General features: G+C 40.1%; 1 long non-coding RNA gene across 1 annotated transcript; it reads right to left on the bottom strand.

The window, feature by feature from the left end:
* Nucleotides 1-10,280: 10,280 nt before the first annotated feature.
* Nucleotides 10,281-11,807, bottom strand: LOC123653219. Its single transcript, XR_006742894.1, has 2 exons — nucleotides 10,868-11,807; nucleotides 10,281-10,474 (listed from the first exon to the last, which is right to left on the bottom strand). It is a non-coding gene; the product is annotated as an uncharacterized LOC123653219 (long non-coding RNA).
* Nucleotides 11,808-16,200: the final 4,393 nt, after the last annotated feature.

The raw sequence follows: 16,200 nt of genomic DNA, 5'->3' as shown, positions 1-16,200 counted from the left end.
ACAGTGCATGACAAGTGCTTAGTTAAGGTGGAAAAGGCATAAAATTTATAGGTGAGGACATGAACAGAAACATGTTCTGATTGATGGCAGTGTGTTCCACCAGAAAGCACTGAGCCTATAAGAACACTTCAGCAAGGGATCCCTAAAACAAGTGACAACAAACTATTTACAGCAAGTAAGGGATGGTTACTCAGGTTCAGGAATAGGTCTCTACTGAAAAACATAAAAATTACTGGAGAGGCTACATTGGCTGAAGAAGAAGGTGCTGCTGCCACATTTCTGGCAGAATTAAAGTTGATTAAGGATACTCTCCAAAGCAAGCCTTCAATTATAGTGAAACTGGGCCCTCCTGGAAGAAGATGCCCAATAGAATCTATATTCAGAGAGCTGCAAAGGAGGCATCAGGACATAAAACATGGAAGGCCATGCCCTAGCCAGTTTGGCTCAGTGGATAGAGCATCAGCCTGCTAACTGAAAGGTCCCAGGTTCAATTCCGGTCAAGGGCACATTCCCAGGTTGTGGACTAGATCCTCAGTGGGGGACTTGCAGGAGGCAGCTGATACATGATTCTCTCTCTTCATGAATGTTTCTATCTCTCTCTTCCTCTTACTTCCTCTCTGAAATCAATAAAAATATATTTTTTTAAAAAAAAACATGGAAGGCCAGCTTTGCCAAAACCAGTTTGGCTCAGTGGTAGAGCGTCGGTCTGTGGACTGAAAGGTCCCAGGTTCGATTCCGGTCAGGGACATGTACGATGGTTGCGGGCACATCCCCAGTAGGGGGTGTGTAACAGGCAGCTGGTAGGTGTTTCTCTCTCATCGATGTTTCTGGCTCTCTATCTCTCTCCCTTCCTTTCTGAGGAAAGCCAATAAAATATATTTAAAAACAAACAAACAAACATGGAAAGCCAGCTTAACTGTGGTACTCAGTAGCAATGCTGCAGGCATATGGTAAAGCTGAGAGCAGTGTACAGAGCAAAGAACCCATGCATTCTAAAAAACAAACAAAAATGATCTACCATGTTTTAGAAACGTAACTAGAGAGTATGGTGACAGTCACCTTGTCTATGGAATGGTCCCACCAATGTATGACAAAAGGAATGTTGAGTACAGTAGAATATTTTGAGAGAGAGAACACATTCACATAACTTTTATTGTAGTATATTGTTATAATTGTTCTATTTTATTATTTATTATTTTGTTCACCTCCTTCTGTGCCAAATCTATAAATTAAACTTATAACAGGTGTGCATGTATAGGAAAAAAACAACACATGCAGGGTTCTGTATTATCTGCAGTTTCAGGCATCCATGAGGGTCTCAGAGCAGAGCCCCCTCTGATAAGTGGTGACTACTGTATCTATTTTACCATTTTTCACACAGTTACAGATACCTGAAATTATCCTATTTAGTCATATATTTATACATTTAAGGCAAGGGTTTTGCCTTATTCACGACAATGTTCCCAGGGTCTAGAGTAGGACCTAGCACATAGTAAACACTCAATAAATATTTGATTTATTTATGTAAATTTTTAAACATACAAAACTATCCTATCTAATAAAAGAGTAATATGCAAATTGACCACCACTCCAACACAAGATGGCTGCACCTATGTGGTCAAAGATGGCTGCCCCCATGTGGACAAAAATAGCCACCACAAGATGGCCTGCAGGGGAGGACAATTGGGAGGGACCAGGTCTTCAATGGAGGGCAGTTGTGGGCAATCAGACCAGCAGGGGAGAGCAGTTGTGGGGGACCAGGCCTACAGGGGAGGGCAGTTAGGGATGACCAAACCTGCAGATGAGGGCAGTTAGGTGCAAACAGGCTGGCAGGGGAGCAGTTAGGCATATATCAGGCTGGCAGGTGAGTGGTTAAGGGTGATCAGGTTGGCAGGCAGAAGCAGTTAGGGCAGTCAGGAAGGCAGGCAGGTGAGCGGTTGGGACCCAGCAGTCCTGGATTGTGAGAGAGATACCCAACTGCCCATTTAGGCCTGAACCCACCAGGATAAGGCCTAAACGGGCAGTCAGACATCACTCGAGAGGTCCCAGATTGGAGAGGGTGCAGGCTGGGCTGAGGGACACACATACCCTCCTCCATGCACGAATTTTGTGCATTGGGCCTCTAGTATAGATATAAAAGCCTAAGTGACTGTTACGACCGGATGACTGGCCCATAGCTATGACCCATGCTGATGACCAAGGGGCAGACACTCAAAGCAGGAGCTGCCCCCTGGTGGTCATTGTGCTCCCACAGCCAACCTCCTGCGGTCCCTTCTCCTAGTCAGCTGGCCTGTCCCAATCGGCCCCTACCAACCCTGATCACTAGCCAGGCTGAAAGACTCCACTTGTGCACAAGTTTGTGCATTGGGCCTTTAGTTATTAATAATGAACTACAGCTGAAACCGGTTTGGCTCAGTGGATAGAGTGTCAGTCTGCGGACTGAAAGGTCCCAGGTTCGATTCGGGTCAAGGGCATGTACAATGGTTGCAGGCACATCCCCGGTAGGGGGTGTGCAAGAAGCAGCTGATCGATGATTCTCTCTCATCGACGTTTCTAGCTCTCTATCCCTCTCCCTTCCTCTCTGTAAAAAATCAATAAAATATATATTTTTAAAAAATAAAAAAATAATGAGCTACAACATTTGCTAATGACTGATTACTATAATCGTGTTGCATTAATTTTCCTTATGCACCTTACACACAGGCTCACCATTTCTCTCCACTAATAGTAGAACAAATATTTTAGCAGCCAATTGCCATGTCATTAGTCTTGGACTGACTTGTTTGGCGTGCACAACAGGAAATATTTCACTTTCAGAGAACAAGAAAAATATATTATTTGTGTTACGCTTATTAATTTGTGCAGTTATTCAGTGTCTGGTAAGTTAATGTTGAAGAAAAATATTAATTTTTATTTAAATATTCTATTATTTTATGTTAACAATTACTCATTTATTTCAGCCCTTTGTATTCAGCATGTCTCTTTTGAAATAAACCTATGTTTCTATGAAAGTTGAAGCTTTTGTTTTTTGGCGGCCCACATAAAGTTACACCTTGATTGATTATTTGGCCCATGTTAGCCGTTGAGTTTGACATGCTTGGTCTAGACCCTTTAGTAGCTCTTTGTTGGGGTTCTGATATCACAATGACTTCCCATTGAGTAACTCAGGCTGCACTGCATAGCTGAAGATCCCAGATATGAAATATCAAATCAGATATTAAAGTTGCATAGCCTGGCTTGAAATCCCAGCTCTGCCACTTAGTAAGGGATTAACCTACTTCAACCTCTGTGAGCCTCAGTTTCCTCATCTGCAAAATGAGGACAATGTAATTAATTATATGCCACACCTGGAGTTCAAATCAAATAATATAATGTACAATGCTTGGCATAAAACTTGACACATAGTAAGGATACAATTAAGTCAAAAGACATAGCCTATTACCGGTGAAGTAAACCCAAATACATCAATTTGTTCAAGTATAAAACCAGGCGAAATGTGAAGGTTCTTGCTGAGAAGTATTAAATTGTGGGTACGTGGAGGTAGGGATAAGAAAAGAAGTGAAGCAAACTCAATAAAATTACCACAATTGTCTATGCCCTCTATTTGCTATGAGAAAGTAGCAGGGAATCCCTTGACCAGTGTGGCTCGGTTGTTTTGGCATCATCCTATGCATCAAAAAGTTGCAGGTTCGATTCCTGGTCAGGGTAAATGCCGGGTTTGGGGCTTAAAATCCAATAGGGGGCATGCAGGAGGTAGCCAAAAATATTTCACTCTGACGTTGAGGTTTTTCTCTCCCCTGGTCCCTTGCTCTTTTTCTAAAAACCCATTCAAAAACATTTTTATTTTAAAGAGAGAGAGAGAGAGGAAGTAGCTGGGACAACCATACCCCCATCAGAAAAAAAAAAAAAAAAGAAAAGAATATAAAGTGAAGTGGCTCATTTTGTTTGTGTAATCCTATAGACTACCATAGGGTATAATAACAAATTCAGTGCCGAACAATAGAGAATTAGGTTAACTAGACACAAAACCTAAAATAGCTATACACTTGAAGTTCCAAAATACTAGAGTGAGACTATAGATTGTGGTTGTTTAAAATTAAACAGAAAAATGTGGGCACTTCTTTTCTTTGGTCGTGAACCAACTAAATTTAAAACGTCTGAAACTAGGTTTGATCTGAGAGGAGCACCAGGCTCTACTTTCAGTTGCCGAAGAAAAGCATGCCAGCTCCAGAAGCGCACACACACGAGAAATTGGAGACTTAATTTATTCTCAAAAGGTACATTAACATTGACTACAAACCCACTTGAAAATATAAAATCAAGACTATAAAGAAAGTAGAAGGAATTGGTCTTTCCATTGAATTTCTAACGACAAGGTAGGTGTGAGACCTGTCTTCCAAAACATATAAATCAGGTATTAAAAGATGAAACAATCTAAAATAAAACTATTTGTAAAACTAAATCACAAAAAGTAGTTAAAATATGTGAAGTATTGCTAAAGTGACTTGGAATCAGTAAAATGGGTGTCTATTATAAGAAGAAAAAAAATAAAGGTAAATCGTATTTTATTTTCAGTAATGAGTGAGATTCCAAAAGCATAACCATTCACCTTTATAAATGCTTTTAAATCAGTAACATTTATGACAAAAAGTACTTGTTTCATTTTTGACAAGATATTAAGTACATCAGTAAATCTAAGTTTAATACTCATCACGTGTTTTGCAAAAAATAATGATATTGAGGTAATAAAAGAACTCTTAAGAAATCCCTACTTTTAAAGTATTGCTGTGGAGGGGAGGGATAAGGGGGAGAGATCAACAAAGGACTCGTGTGCATGCATATGAGCCTAACCAGTGGTCACGGACAACAGAGGGAAGGGGGCATGCGTGGGGAGGGGTTTGGATGGGAATGGGGGGATAAGGACAAATATGTGATACCTTAACCAATAAAGAAATTTAAAAAAAATAATAAGTATTGCTGACAAGAAGAATCAATACTCTGTGTTTCTGGTTGGATTATTCAATTTGACATATTAGTTGAATGTAGTAAAATTTCTTTTAATTTTTATTTAAAATACAAAGTTTTAAATGATCAATGATCTACGAGCACAAATTTTTCCTTTAATTTCAGTGTCTGAGAGCTCATATTCCCCCACTAACTCCCTTATATAACATTTTTCCTAGCAAAATGGGAAAATATGTATTCATATTATCAACTGTCAGAACAACAGAATTCTCTACAATGAATTAATTTCACATTATTTACAAAAGAAAAGAATTACATCTAAAGAAATAAAATGAGAATTATAAAATGAACTAGAATATTTCTTATGGAAAATAAAAATGGAAAAGTCATATCAATTCCATTAGTAAATTGTCAATTAAAGAATAGATTTTGGGGGAAAAATATCTTCTAAAGTCTAAATGGACTTAAAAAGTTAGAAGAGTTAGGCAGTGGAGATTACAATAGTCAAGAGACATCTTTGTTTCACTTTTAAGCTTTTTTTCAGAATATGTAAAGAGATCTAAAAATGAAAGTACTGTAATATTGAAGGTCAATTTTGGTCAAAGTAGGAAAAAGAGATTCAGAGTTAAGTTAAAATTTCGTATCTTGTCAGCTGCATCCTTTCCTAAATTTAAATGCATTTTTAATTTAAATTAATTATCATCAGAATTCAGATTATAAAAAAAGTATGGTTGTAAAAGTATTAAAAAGCAGCTGGATTCAGAAACCAATTTATTTTCCCCTTCTTATTTCAAAAACAATTTTCAAAGTTCTAAAGCCATCCCCCAGGTGCTTCCTGCCAGTTGTGAAGGACGTTCTATTTAAGGGTGACAGGGAACAATCCAAATCACCTCCTCTCTTCCTGCTGGCTCCCAATGTGTTACAGGGAAATTGAGAGTTTGAAATGGAGAGTTTTAATTAGACAAGCTCTCTATGCTGTTGGTTTGTTTCCTTTATTTTAAGGCAGAAGTCTTTGTATGATAATGGAGTAGCTTGCACAGCCATAGAGAGTCAGACCTTAAATGGAAACTTCATTTATGTTTACTTTGGGGCTTATTTGTTTTTTGACACCTAGATTCTACTCCAATGCGACTGCCTTTGTTTAAGAGGAGTTTTGAGGGTGAGGGAGCTGAGTTTTGAAAGAGCCACTTTCCAAAGAAGCAGGTAATTTGTGAAATAAAATACTTGTCAAAATCCTGTAATTCCCAAAGAGTTTGCTATGATCTAAAAGGTACTACATGTGCCACTTTGATCACTTATTAAGCAATTGAATAGCAACTTGAGCCATAGTTTTTTTGCAACTTGACTTACAGCTTGGTCTCTGGTTATAGTTTGGTTTCATCTGTAATAGCTGTTAAACTAAAAAACTTAAAAATAAGAAATGAAGTTGTTTCTGGATAGGTAGAATGCTTTGAGCATTTGAAGTCATAAGCAGAAGGGGAAGAATCTAGATAACACGGTTGGCGCACTGTGGTAACAGCCACTGGCATAGTTAATTCCCTCTCCAGAACCACCTTTTCCATTGCAGAAAATCAATTCCTTTGTCCCCAAAACTGAACACCCCTCTGGTATCACGAGTGGTGGTATACCAAAATTAACAAACACAAAAGGAAGGAGAGAAATCTAGGAGAGGGGGATAGAGTGGGGATGACAAGGAGCTGGAGAAGGAGGAACTTTTTACCACAGTTGTGCTCAATCGGATGTCTTTTGAACAGAACTAATTGAAGAGGATATTATTAAACATTACATTTTGTGGGGGGGTTTTCCCATTCTGTCCCAGGATTTCTATCTGGAGTCACCGGCAAAGCTTGAAGCCATGTGCCTGCCTTTTAGCTCTGAAGTCTCTGGTCAGGCGGCTCTAAGGCTCTCCAGGCTGCTGGGCTCAGCCTCTTGCTGGTTCTAAACGCGGGCCCGGCTCTTAGCACTCCAGAGACATTCCTCCTGGAATAAAGATTTAACTTGCAGTTCATTTAATTAGCAAAGGAGCAAGCTTATTTGGTCTCAATTCTAATTATGCTATTTTAAAATTAATAGTATTTTAAGAAAAACCCTCAATTATATTTACAACTTATAAGATAGGAATTTATTTAAGACTGAAATATTAATTAGTGCACCTTTTTTGGAATATGGTTTGGAAATACTTAACATGTTAATACATGGTCCTGGCTGGGGAGCTCAATTGGTTAGAGCATCGTCCTGATATGCCAAGGTTGTGGGTTCAATACCCATCAGGGCATATAGAAGAATCAACCAATAAATGCCAAAATAAGTGGAACAACAAATCAGTGTTTCTCTTCTTCTCTCTCTCAAATCAGTAAATAAAAATAAAAAATAATGCTAATGCACATATTCTTTGACCCTAAAATTCCACTGCTGGAAATTTATTCAAGATATATATCTCCAGAAACACGTTAGTATAGAGATATTTCTTGCATTGTTGTTTGTAATAGCAGAAAGCTAGGAACAATTGGTAAGGGGACTGAGTCAATGAATAGTGGTGCATTCTATACCATGGAATATTGTGCAAATGTGTATGAATGAGGTTGAACTTTTTGTTACCATAGGTACATATAAAGCTATGTAGATAGATTCTCAAATGTTAAATTAAAAAAAATTGCAGAATTGCAAAATGTAGAATTCTATCTAGGTGTGCTTTTTAAAAACAATTTAAATATATGCTTATCTTGCATTAAAAATCTCTGGAAGAAAAGAAAAAGGATTTTTTTTTTTTTAACAACAGTCACCTCTGGAGAGCGGGAGAGGTTGGCCATTTTATTTTTCCCCTCTCAGCCTTCTGCACTGAGTAGATTTCTAACCATGGTAATAACCATGCCATTACTTTTAGATGACTTGAGAACCAGCTCATAATAGGAGGTTCCATTACACGTACATTAACAGAAACAGGACAGGACGGACGCTCTTTTCTGAGCCCGCAGGCGGGAGCCTCTCTGCCTAGCCACATTCTCCTCCGCGTCAGGGGCACTGAGGCTACGCGAACAGATGTTAACCCCTTCCGCGTAAACACAGCTGTTGACTCTCAACACGCCATGCATCCGGTGTGCTTTCCATTTCAAACACGTTGGCCTCGTCAGTTTCTAAACACCTCCTTTCCTCCCAGTCTAGCTTGCAGGCAGAAGGTCCCGGAGCTGAGCGGCGCGGCGCGGCGCTGTCCGGGAGGAGCTGCAGGAGCAGGGACCGGGCTGCGCTCGGCAGCTGCTCACCGGCAGCTGTTCGGGCATCAGCGGCGGCGCCACGGCCAGTCCCCGGCCCCGTGGGCAGCCCGAGCGTCCCAGCCCTGCGAGCCGCCGGGAGCAGCGCGGGTCCAACATTCCCCAGGAGGAAGAGCGGAAACTGATCCGAGATTCCTCCTCCCGCACACAGGCACTTTCTTCTTCTTAAATTCTGTGGGGTTTTTGGTTTGTTTGGTGTGTTTTTTTTTTGTTTGTTTTTTTTTCACTTCTAGTGCTGTCCTTTTCATTCTCCCTTAACTAGTTCCTAGAAACATCTGCCTGCTTCCTTTCTGGTCTGCTAGGCGTAAATCAAAGTCACTCCTTCCCCGTCTCGCTGGGGCCGGGGTTGACCTTCTGTGTTAACCAGGAACCTTCTCTCTTCCCGGGCTTCATCTTTAAACGCTTTTGAAGAAGTTGCGTTTGAAAGTCTGCAGCTTCAATATTTCTTCCAAATCTAAAATGTTCCTCCTCTAAAAAATTATATTTCAAGAAAGCATTTTTTTTTAAGTCATTTTGCTCCAAGGTTAGTATTGTGAGCCTTAACTACTACAGTGCCAGCAAGTACGGGCTTGTTAACCAGGCACGGTTTAAGGGAGAAGCCAGTAAGTTTAAAAAAAAGTTAACTCATCGTATTACCAGGTAATTTCTCTCATTTCTTCACTAGCTCTAATGTGCTTCTCGAGTAGATATAATATTAATGAAGGGCTGTGATTTTCATGTGTAAACTGGGAAGCTAATTTTTCCCGAGTCCGTTTCTCTCAAACATTACTCTGCCTATCCTCCAGAAAACAGCAATCAAATCTCCAGGTTAACCCCAAAGTAACCCCCACCCCCCGCGTTCCAGGATTGAGAAATGTTATTTAGAAAATAAAGGGGGAAATATGCATTTTTCTAAACGTTTGGGGGCTAGTCTAGTGTCAGTAGCTAAAACTGTATTTTACTGTATCGGTAACTCTTAAAAGTCCAGATACTTATTTTTGCCATAAATCCATACTAACAATCCAGTACTTTGTCAACTTTCTCAGTTTGGGCACTAATGGAAGGGTGCTATTAACAGCCCTCAAAACTGAAGTTCCTTTATTTCTTTTGCCATTTGAGAAAAAGTTTGAGAAAAAGTTCTGCTACAAAATTGTAATAACATTAAGTTCCTACAAATCAACTTGGAGATATCTAAATGTGTGTTTCCTAGAAAAAGCACCAGACATCAGTTTTACTGGCAAACTTCAAAGTATCTCATACCACAGAACTATATACATTTCTGGACCTCACAGGAAGCACGGCCAGGAACTTCAGCCAGCCAACCAAAGGTCTCAGCTGCCACTCCATCTGCAACTCAGCAAGGCAGCAATAGGGAAATTAACCACTGCTACCAAGACAGGACAGGCACTCCCCACCCCCCACTCCCCACCCCCCAAAAAAAGTAATGGATAGAAATTTCAAATCCACCTTCTCAATTTCTGGTGGGTTTTGTTGTTTTGTGGTTGTTAATCCTCACCCAAGGATATTTTTCTACTGATTTTTAGAGAGAGTGGAAGATAGAGGGAAAGACAGAGACAAACATCGATGTGAGAGAAACACATCAATTGGTTGCCCCTGCATACGCCCTGCATGCCCTTGATGGGAACTGAACCTGGGACTCTTCGGTCCACAGGCTGAAGCTCTATCCACTGAGCCAAACCAAGTATTAGATAGCTCATTTTGTGATCACTATATTTAACTAGAGAACCAGTCATGAAATTTGTGCATTGGTAGGGTCTCTAGGCCTGGCCAGCTATCAGGGCCGATTGGGGCCTTCCTTCCCCAGGCTTCTGGCTGCTGACCTTCCTTCGTTCCACACCGCCCCCTGGTGGTCAGCACACATCATAGTGGGCAGTTGAACTCCCAGGCAGTCAAACTCTCCAGAGAACATTTTGCATATTAGCCTTTTATTATATTGGATTATATGATTTCTGGGCGCAATTTCTCGTTTTTGATTACATAGAATTATGCAACCCACCATCACACTAAACTCACACAAAAACAACCAGAAAGCCCAAGTAAATGGGATTTTTATTTGCACATTCTGTGTAATTTTATGTAAAAACAAATGACAGAAAACTTGAGAATTTTAGGTAAAAGCACCATGTCCTAGAATGTCACAGTTGGTATAAATTCTGGAACTGGAGTATGATACAATTGATGTACATAAGAACCTTGAAATAGGAAGTGCCTTTGGAATCTATCAGTCATTTATTCAACTCCTAAAATGAAAAACATAGTGAGGATTACAAGGCATTTCCTGCAGAGAATTCCCAGTCTAGCTAAAAAGATAACACTGTATAAGTTTAAAAAAACAACAACAAAAAACTTACAGGATTGTCAGATAGAGAGGAGCAAGGGATGGTGGTTTTTGGTTGTCTTTCCATAGTGCCTGATTTTAAACCACTTACTTACTTACATGTATGACTTTGAAAAAGGTTTGAGTTAAGTCATGATTGCAATGGAAAGGGGGGAAAGGGACAAACATGGCAAGAAATAGGAAGAATTCTGCTCTGGAAGTAGGGTGCATGTGGGTCCCTCCCTCTGCTTTCTGCCAGGATTTATCAGCAGGTTCACTCTGCCCCCAGAACCTCCCACAAATTCTCCCTCCTCACCTTCCTTCCCATTCCTGCTTTAGGTTGAAGTGACCTCCTCACGAACACCTTCCTCTGGTGCATGAGTTCTGAGCTTTTATGACCCCTTTGGCAGTCAAGGTGAAAACTATGGAACCCGTTCTCAGGACACAGTGTTTAAATCATATAATTAATTATAGAGATCACAAAAGATGGATTCTAAAATGCACATATACATCATTTTTAAGTTGTGGTGTAATAATACATGTTCTCCTTTATTAATTCATTAAATGATAAGATGTAGCTCAGGGTCTAATGGCTATAGTAATTTGGGTTTAGTGAAACATGTAAAGTGTATTTTGAGATATCTGCAATAACTATACAATGATACCAAAATACCTGACTTCTACTGGCGATAAACTCACTTCTTCTGCTAATTCTACTGTCATCTGCTGCCTACAAATAGTTGAAGAAGATGCTTAATTTCAGTTAAGAGTTTAGTGACAATAACAATGTCATTTTCTTTTCTCTCCAAGCATACCAACCATGGACCTCTTGCAAGTCCTAGGACTGAGTAAGAAGCCCTGCTCTGGGTCCTGGTTCTCCAGATCAGCCTCCCATCTTGCCACCAAATCTGATGCTGTCATCCTTCTGCTCAAAAAGTCTTCAATGGGTCCCTTACTTTCCAGGTGGCATACAAACTTCTGAAAAGCAGGCAAAGCCCTTGGTGCTCTGGTCTCTGCTCACCAACTCAGGCTTATTCCCCATTCCCAAAACTATTAGTTTCCTATTTTGCATTAGAAGCTTCACACAATAGAACTTTGCTCTCTCATAGCTTCATGTCCTCTTGGCTTGGAACTCCCTCATCTGTTAGTCAGGCCAACTCCTTATCTTTTTCTTTTAAATCCTCATCCATGATATATATATTTTTTTCTATTGATTTTAGAGAGAGGAGAACAGAGAGGGAGGGAAGAAGAGAGAGAAAGAGAGAGAGAGAGAGAGAGAGAGAGAGAGAGAGAGAGAGAGAGAGAGAGAGATCGGTTGCCTCCCTCACCCAGAAATTGAAACTGCAACCTAGGTGTGCCCTGACCAGGAATGTACAGGATGGCACTTAATCAACTGAGCCACCTGCTGAGCTGGCCAACTCCTTTCTTTTCTCCACGCTGAGGCCTTACCTGACACCTTCAAGAGTTTCATCTCTGCTTCCCCTACTCTTTGTATATTTGTTATCTTATTGTATAGATGACCCTTGAACAATATGGGGGTTACAGGCACCAAATCTCCTACCTCTCACAATCGAAAATTCACAAATGACTTTTTACTCCCCTAAAACTTAACTACTAACATCCTACTGTTGACTGGAACCCTTGCCGATAACAAAAACAATTGATTACCACCCATTTTGTGTGTTATATATGTTATATGCTGCATTCTTACAATAAAGGAAGCTAGAGATAAAGTTATTGAGAAAATATATTCACAGTATTAATTGGGGGGAAAAATCCTACACAGTCAAACCCTTGTTGTTCAAGAGTCAACTGTACTATAACTGCTGGTAAGTGTGTCTTCCCACTACCCACAATCTCCTTAAGGGCAGAGACTATTTTTAACTTTCTCCAGGATTTTGCCTTGTGCCTAGCACAAGTAGATACTCAGTATGTATCTATTGAGCGATTGAGTGAATAACTAAATAAGTGAAAAAAATAAATATATGGGGAGGAGTGAGGGATTGGAATGGAGGGTTGAGGACAAATATGTGATACCTTAATCAATCAATCAATCATCAATAGAGAATATATGCAGAATTATCACAACTATGTAAAAAAACAGCATAATTTTCAGTGTTGAAATAAAAGTGAAAATTACTCAAAAAAAAAAAAAGATAAATATAAAGAGAAGTCAACCTCTGGCTGGTATTGCTCAGTAGTTGAACATCGACCCATGAACCAGATCACCAGTTCAATTCCCAGTCAGGGGACACACCCAGGTTTGAGGCTCAATCCCCAGTAGGGGTCGTGCAGGAAGCAGCTGATTGATGTTTCTCTCTCCCCCTCCCTTTCTTTCTCTCTTTCTCTATCTCTAAAATCAATAAACATATCCTCGAGGATTAAAAATAAATAACACTACAATTTCTGATTTGGGTTAATGTAGAAAAATGAAATGGAGAATGAAAGGGGAAATTATGTAATAAAATTTTGAATTAATTAATTTTTAAATATTTTAATTTTTTTCAAAGATAATAACTCATGATACAGTAGAGGATAATTGTCCATTAAAACACAGCATTTTTTCTGGCATTCTGATTATACATAAATATGCTATAGAAAAGACCCCAACTAAAAACAGGTTGCATTCTAAAACAAGACTTGTAGACCAGTTGTCTGGAATTTATAATACAACTAGAGACCTGGTGCATGAAAATTCATGCACTGGAGGAGGGGGGGGGGATCCCTCAGACTAGCCTGCCCCTCTCACAGTCCAGGAGCCCTCAGGGGCAGGAGGTGACCCAGTGATCAGGGGAAGGCAATGCCCCATCACACCTCTGCTGCTGCCACTGCCAGCAGTGCAAGCCTCAGCCAGCCCTGGTTACCTGAGCCTCAGGCAACCCTGGGCGGCTGTGGCCCTGAGGGGACTGGGGGACTCTGGAGGCAGGCTCACTGAGCTTCCTGCCACCCATGGGGCTGAGGGGACTGGGTACCACAATCTTGTGGCTGTGGGCACTGCCATCTTTGAGGGTGGGGCAGTCAATTAGCATATTACCTTATTGGCTGTGGTCACCTCCATCTTTGTGATGGTAAGAGGGTAATTAGCATATTCCCTCTTTACTAGATAGGATTTTCCTTAGAAGCCAATTTAAATCAGTGATAAGGTATCCAATTTTCACGCTAAAGTTCATTTGATTTATAATGTGCCGGAATGGATCTACATTTAATTTAAAATTGGCAGAAAATAATATTATTCAACACTATTGCAATATAGCTAATTAAGCAAAATACTAAGCAGTAGAAGTGAATGTCAGCATTATTTGTCTTGAATATTGACAAGGGGGGAAAGATGGGTTTAAATATAGCAGGGCGAGGAAGCCCAGGGAGACATTTGTGAAAAACAGAAGGAATCTCTAGTTATTTCAGAGGCTTTTGAGATGAGTAGCCCTAGCTCTTTAATATGTATAATTTCACTTCAAGTCCTAGGACCTTCCCTTGTGGCTCACAAATGACTCACACAAAGAGAGAAATTATTTTGCAGTAATTGAAAAGGTTTTAGAAGACAACAAAGAAAGGAAGAATGAAATTAAAGAAGCTATGTGGATCCTATAAAGTTTACTTAGGTTGAATTAGCCAAACTAAAGAGAAAAAGGAAGAAAGTATACATGGCATGGTATATGTGGTGGTGATTATTGCTGCTCACCAAATATTTGATTTTCTCCTCTTGGGCCCAGGGGACTGCTTGGCACCTTGTGGTTGGGTGGCACCAGAGTCCTGACCAAGGGATTGGGAGAAGTGATAGGGCAATTAAATGCTAACAGAGATCCTTGAATTTCTCCCTCCACACTGGCTCAGCAACCTAGCCATAATGGAGGAGGTAGCTGCTTTGTCAGCCTGGGTTCCTGAATGACTAAGAAAAGAGCCTACCTATGACACATGACAAACATAAATGGGTAGAGAAATCTTCATTATTTCAAGATACGAACAATTGTAATTTTAAGCCTCTGAGGCTTTGGGGTTCTTTGTTTTGCAGTATAACCTAACTTATTATGACTGACGCATTCATTATTCATATAATTTGCCTCCAGAGAAAGGAAAAGGGTTATAAGGAAGAGATGGTGGGTTATAGCTGCACTGGATAGATCCATAAAGGAGATTAGAGAAAGCAAGGAGAGGTATAAAATCTGATGGAGGAAATCCTTCCAAGCTGTATGCTTCAGGTTTGGGGAAATCTTGTATCATCTCTGAAATAAAAATCCTAATAATACCATACTCACAACTGGGCAGACAGCGTCATAGCCCTCTACTAACTGCATATGACTAAAAGGTACATGGCCTAGCAAACACCATTGAGGTATATGCTGGCTGCAGGCCTCAGAGCTTAGAAGCATTTGTAAGCATACTGAGAAATAAGATATAAGAATGAATAAAAGCATGGGTTTGGAGTCAGGCTGGCTTGAGTTCAAATCTCAGCTCTCCCTCTTAAGTCATTAAATCTTTCTGTGTCAATCTCCTTATCTCTAAAGTGGATATAAAAGCAGAGCCTACTTAAAAGGTTTGTTGGGAGCACTAAATGAGGTCATATTTGTAAAGTGTCAAGTGTAATGCCTGGCATTACTAAATGTTCTTTTTCCAGTTCCCTGGAAGGGAAGCCCAAGAATTAGTTTGTTATAGAATGGCCACCTCACTGCCATGCCTGGAAAATCATAAATCCCATGGTAGCTGCAACCTGGAACTCTTGGGACTTTCAGCCATTAGCAGGCTCAGAGATGTGCTTCTGCCTCTGCCTGTAAGGTCTGCACACACCCACCCTCCTAGAGTGTGCCCCAAAATCAGAGGTGTGCCCCACTTTAAAACAGATCCAGAGAGATCCAAATAGGCAAAGACTAATAGATTAGGGCAGAATCATTTATGCTCCAAGATTCTTTTCACTGTACCAAAGAATCTAAGAATTCCCTTAGAACTTTCCAGTTTTTCTGTGATATCTTTTCATCTTCTTTTCTTTCCTTCCTATTCTGTTTTCCTTCTTTCCTTCCTTCCTTCCTTTTTTTTTTCCTTCTGTTTTTTCTTTGACTTGTGACAGAAAAAGAAAACTAAAGCTCAGTAGTATCCTTGTCCACTGAAGATCAATCAGAAAAGCAAACAATCTATGTAAATGGGAAAAATTATTTGCAAAACATATCATTTGCCCTCAGCTGTCTGGGATCACATCTGTGATACTGACTCTGGGAGCAGAGCAAAGATAGCCATCCAGGTCCCTTGATAATGAAAATTCATTCGAAGCGTTATTGTGATGATGGCCAAAACACAGCAGATTCCTATTTCTCCATCAGAACCAAAATCTGAAAATCCAAGTCCAAAATACTCTTTGCTTATAAGGGTAGCACTCAAAGATCCACAGCCAGACGAAAATGCAAAATTCTTTTAACCAGTTGTTGAAAAGTCCAGAGTTAAGAGGAAGTTACTGTTTTGTTTTTGTTTTTCAAAATAAATGAGAATATATTAAGGCAGAAAGACAAAATCTTCCTACCGTTTAAGTAGAAACTGAGACTACCCAGAAATGTGGAGCTTGCCTCTCCTCTGGCACTCCCACCCCATTGGGAGAGAGACTGTTCTCCTATCCGGGCACAGGGAGTACTTCCCTGGAGCAACCAAAAAGCATGAAAGCTC

Source organism: Pipistrellus kuhlii, unplaced genomic scaffold, assembly GCF_014108245.1.
Source record: "Pipistrellus kuhlii isolate mPipKuh1 unplaced genomic scaffold, mPipKuh1.p scaffold_m20_p_3, whole genome shotgun sequence".
Lineage (NCBI taxonomy): Eukaryota > Metazoa > Chordata > Mammalia > Chiroptera > Vespertilionidae > Pipistrellus > Pipistrellus kuhlii.
Note: the sequence above shows the minus strand (reverse complement) of the source record. Positions and strands in the feature narration are given on the sequence as shown.